This window comes from Hevea brasiliensis, chromosome 8 (genome assembly GCF_030052815.1).
Source record: "Hevea brasiliensis isolate MT/VB/25A 57/8 chromosome 8, ASM3005281v1, whole genome shotgun sequence".
Lineage (NCBI taxonomy): Eukaryota > Viridiplantae > Streptophyta > Magnoliopsida > Malpighiales > Euphorbiaceae > Hevea > Hevea brasiliensis.
Window position 1 is genome coordinate 57,090,075 of NC_079500.1, and position 5,729 is coordinate 57,095,803.

The window sequence follows — 5,729 nt, forward strand, 5'->3', positions numbered from 1 at the left end:
TATTCATCATTGGTCAACAAAAATGTTGACTTTTGGAATAAAAATGTGTACATTGCCTTTGGCACTCCCAACATACCACATTTGGTGTTTAAAACTTGTTGGCATTATGTGTTAATACCATTTCAAAGTGTAACCCACACAAGCAGAAAATTTCAGTTTTGGTGAGTCAACTTTACTGTTCCATTGGACACTGTTACTGTTGGAATTTGAAGAAATGTAAAACATGAAAGTTGTTCCTTATTTTGTCTAGTTGAATTTCCTTTTTTGAATCACTCCATTTGGAGTTTTGTAGCTCCAGATATGGCTCAAAAACCCAAGCTGTCCGGATATACATTCTGCAGAAATTTACCATATCTACAGTGCATGAACAGTAAATTGAGTCACTTGGTTGAATGGGTTCTGGCCATAATTTGGGATAGGTTTCTTCATGAAAGTTGTTTGTCTATGTCTTAACTTGTTGCTGTAAAACTTTCAGGCCAATTGACCAAATCTACAGTGAGTTATGGCCAAATGAACAGTTACTGTTCATTTGGTCAATTCTGCAGAGGCAGTTTCAGGGTTCCAGATAGGGGCCAAGTTTTGGTCCTCTTGCTTTGGTCTTTTGTGCATGGTTTCTTCAGCAAAAATGTGCCATTATAAGCCTAGTTTCATGTCTAATTGGCCAAACATCAATTAGACTAACACAGCCCAAGTTATGGCAGTGCAAAGGGACTGAATTTTCAGTCCCTATGCTGCTGTCCATAGGCAGATTTCTCCTTCACTTTCCCATCCAATTTTTCAGTTCTAATTAGGGTCAACCTACCTAAAATGGTCACTAATTGACCATTAAAAAGTTCTCTAACCATTTCCTAAGTTAAGTCACAATTTCACCTTTCCAAACCCTAATGTCCAAACCAATTACTCATTAACCTTGATTAACATGCTTAGTTCAATCTCCATGCATATTAATACCTTAACCATGATTTCCAACTACTCTAAGTTTATTAAACAATCAAACTCAATCTCCCATAGGGCTGCCAAAAATTGAAGGTACCCTTAACACATGTAATTTACTTCAATCTCTTAAAATCTCTTAGCTCAAAATGATGTTTTAACTAAAATTAAAAGAGTGAGAACAAAAGTGTAGCACTAACCCTTTGCTCAACTTATTGAGCTTGTGAAACTCTTGATTTTCTCCTCTTTGTGGCTGCCTAATGCTTCCTTAGGATGTGTAGATAAATTTTGGTGAAGGTGACTTAGGATTTTAAGGTAGGTTTTTGGGAGGATTCAAGCTCAATTTGAGCAACAATGGAGGTTTGGCTTAGTGCAAGGGTCACGACTGCAAGAGGATGAGGAGGAAGGCTGCTGAAATTTGTGGTTATTTAGTCTTCATTTTATCTCTTTATTAGTTAGTCAAATGGTAGGTTAATTGTGATTGGTTGAACATTTTAAATGACATCACTTTGATGTCATATATAGCATTTTTTTTATTTTTCTTTTCTTTTCTCCACTACTCATTTCAAATTTCATTTTTAGTAATATTTCTTCATATTTTACGTTATATTAATTATTTACTCAACTGGACAAGTCGGCCAAAAATCACCTCGGAAGGCGAAATGACCAAAATGCCCTCCGTTTGGCTTAACGGGTCAAAATCGTCTGTACCGATTGAAAAATTTTTCTAGGTATTTTCTTGGCATTCTAATGCCATGGGAACCTCAATTACCCTTCTCTGGAGTCCCAAAAATTATTTTATAATTTTTCCCCCGGGTCTAGGGCTCCTCGTTGCGAGAACCGCAACTTCCCTCCGATTACCCATCGCTTGGGCACCGGCTCGTTTAACTCGGTTGTATTTTATTTCTAAAATTTTTACTAAATTTTTCTTATTAATATTTGAGTTAATTATGGTTCCTGACTTTAGTTTAAATATTTTTCCGGACATTCTAGCTGTCCGGACCGACACCGGTCCCCAGAACAGTAGGATGTACGGAGTGGTTTTCGGGAGGGTGTTACAACTCTTCCCCCCTAATTTAAATTTCGTCCTCGAAATTTACCTGATGCAAACAGTTGAGGGAACTGTTGCCTCATCGTTTCTTCACTTTCCCAAGTTGCCTTCTCGGTGTTGTGGTACCTCCAAAGCACTTTCACCAATGGAATCTGCTTGTTTCTCAACTCTTTCACTTCTCGAGCCAAGATCCGTAGAGGTTCTTCTTCATATGTCAAATCCGGCTGTATTTCAATTTCTTCTCTGGAGATGACATGTGAAGGATCTGAGCGGTATCTCCTGAGCATAGACACGTGCAACACATTATGGATCTTGTCCAGCTCTGGTGGTAAAGCTAGCCTATAGACCACTGGACCCACACATTCAATGATTTCATATGGGCCAATGAACCTAGGGCTTAACTTACCTTTCCTTCCAAACCTCAATACTTTCTTCCATGGTGACACCTTGAGGAACACCTTGTCGCCAACCACATATTCTATTTCTTTTCTCTTCAGGTCGGCATAAGATTTCTGTCTGTCTGAGGCAACCTTCAAGTTGGCTTTGATCAATTTTACTTTGTCCTCAGTCTGTTTCACTAGGTCTGGCCCTACCAGTTTATCTTTGCCCAATTCAGTCCAGCACACTGGAGTTCTACATTTTCTCCCATACAGTGCTTCATACGGAGCCATTTGGATACTAGCTTGGTAGCTATTGTTGTATGCGAATTCTGCCAGTGGAAGATATCTATCCCAACTTCCCTCAAACTCAATGACACAACTCCTCAGCATATCCTCAAGGACCTGACAAGTATTTCATGTTATTGTTATCATTTCAATTCAATATTTGTATCAATTTCATGGGTTTCAATTGTTTACCTGGATTACTCTTTCGGATTGCCCATCCGTCTGAGGATGGAAAGCTGTGCTGAAATGGAGTTGTGTACCCAAGGATTCATGCAACTTCTTCCAGAATCTCGATGTAAACCTTGGGTCTCGATCAGATATGATGGAAAGTGGAATTCCATGCAGTCTAACTATCTCAGCGATATACAATCGCTAACCTCTCTAGTGAGTAGTCGGTCTAATCGGCGAGAAAGTGTTCTGACTTTATCAATCTATCAACTATCACCCATGCTGCATCATGTTTCTTCCAGGTGAGAGGTAGACCACTTACAAAATCCATGGTGACCCGATCCCATTTCCATTCAGGTATGCGTATAAGCTGTAGCAAACCTGATGGAACTTGATGTTCTGCCTTGACTTGCTGACATGTCAAGCATTTAGTCACATAGTCAGCTATGTCCTTTTTCATACCAGGCCACCAATACTGAAGCTTCAGATCATGATACATCTTTGTACTTCCTGGGTGCATAGCATATACACTGGTGTGTGCCTCTTTTAGAATACTTGCTTTCAATTCCCCATCATCTGGTACACACAGTCTTTCTTTGTAGTACAGACACCCATCTTCTTTCACCCCATAGTCAGTTGCTTTTCCCTCTGGGATTTTGCTCATAATAGCCATTAACTTTTCATCTGCCTTTTGCCCATCTAGTATCTCTTGTAGCGAGTTTGGCCTTACTTGCAACTCACCAATATAGCTCCATCTCGAATCAAGGTTAGACGGGCATTGGTGATCTCAAAGTCGTGATGGACTTTACGCTCAAAGCATCGGCAACTACATTTGCCTTCCTGGGATGGTAGTCAATTACAGTCATAGTCCTTCAGAACTCAATCCATCGCCTCTGTCTAAGGTTGAGCTCCTTCAGGTTGGCAAATATTTCGGCTCTTGTGGTCGTGTAAATGTAGCACTTTTCACCATACAAGTAATGCCTCCATATCTTGATCACGAAGATAATTCTGCAAGCTCTAGATCATGGGTAGGGTAGTTACATTCGTGTGGCCTCAATCGCTCGGAGGCATAGGCGACCACCTTCCCCTCTTGCATCAATACACACCTAACCCATTATGTGAGGCATCACTATAGACCACAAAGTCCTTTCCGGACACCGGTGTTAACACTGGTGCCTCTGTCAACATAGCATTCAATTTCTCAAAGCTGTGCGACACTTGTCATTCCAGTCAAATCGACATTCTTGTGTAACAACTTGGTCATTGGAGCGGCTATTAGGAAAATCCTTCACAAATCTCTGTAATACCCAGCTAGCCCCAAGAAACTTGACCTCGGTTGTATTTACGGGAGGCTTCCATTCCATCATCGCTTCTATTTTCTTGGCATCCACCTAATCCCATCGGTGACACTATGTGTCCAAGGAATGCAATCTCATTCACCAAAAGTCACACTTGGACAACTTAGCATCTGACTTCTTTTCTCTCGTGGTTTGCAGAACAATCCTCAAATGCTCATCATGTTCTTCCCTGGTCTTGGAATACACCAAAATATCATCAATAAAGACCACTACGAACCGATCTAGGTGTGGGTGGAAGATACGGTTCATAAGGTCCATGAATGCCGCTGGTGCATTTGTTAAGCCAAAGGGCATCACTAAGAACTCATAATGCCCATATCGGGTCCTGAATGCAGTCTTTGGCACATCTACATCCTTCACCCTCAGCTGATGATACCCTGATCTGAGATCAATCTTAGAAAATACTCCTGCTCCTTTCAACCGATCAAGCGGATCATCAATCACGGCAACGGATATTTGTTCTTCACAGTCACTTTATTCAACTGCCGGTAATCGATGCATAGTCTCAATGTCCCATCCTTCTTTTTCACAAACAGCACTGGAGCTCCCCATGGTGACACACTGGGGCGTATGAACCCCTTATCAAGCAACTCTTGCAATTGAGTTTTCAACTCCCTCAATTCCGTGGGTGCCATCCTATAAGGAGCAATGGAAATGGGTGCTGTACCCGGCAGTGTCTCAATAGCAAATTCGACTTCCCTTTCTGGTGGCAAACCAGGCAACTCTTCAGGAAATACTTCTGGGAAGTCTCTCACTGTGGGTATGTCACTCAGGTTTGGCTTAGCCTGCCTAGTATCCACCACATGTGCTAGGTAGGCTTCACAGCCTTTTCTCATCATTCTTCTTGCAACTGTGGCTGAGATGACATTGGACAAGAAATCTGTCCTTTCCCCCACAACTGTGATCTCATTACCCTCTGAAGTTTTTAGAGAAATTCTCTTCAATTTGCAATCAACTATTGCCTGATGACGTGACAACCAGTCCATTCCCAATATCACGTCAAACTCATGGAAGGGCAACTCAATTAGGTCTGCCAAGAATTCATACCCCTGAATCCTTAACGGGCAACCCTTGTATACCTTGTTCACCACTACACTGTGGCCCAATGGATTAGTGACCAGAATGTCTTGGTCACTCTCCCCTACTAGTATCCCCCTTTCTATGGGTAGGTTGATGCAAATGTAGGAATGAGTGGATCCTGGATCCACCAATGCATGCACAGGAGTATTGTAGAGGGAGAACGTACCCCTGATGACGTCAGGGGCATCTTGCTCCTCCTGACCTCTCAAGGCATTTTTTCTGGCAGGTGGTGCATTATCGGCCTCTCTGCGCTCGGATGCGGGCCTCGAGATGGTCCCACGACATCAGTTTACGGACCTTCTACCTCTCGTAGTGCGGGGCGGTGCATGCGCTTGTGTCAGAGCAGCTGTAGTAGTTCTGCGTGGGCAGTTCCTCAGTTGATTTTCTGTCGACCCACATCTCAAGCAAGCACTAGTCACTCTCCAACACTCCCCCTTATGCCATTTCTGACAGTGTGGACACGCAGAGGATGCT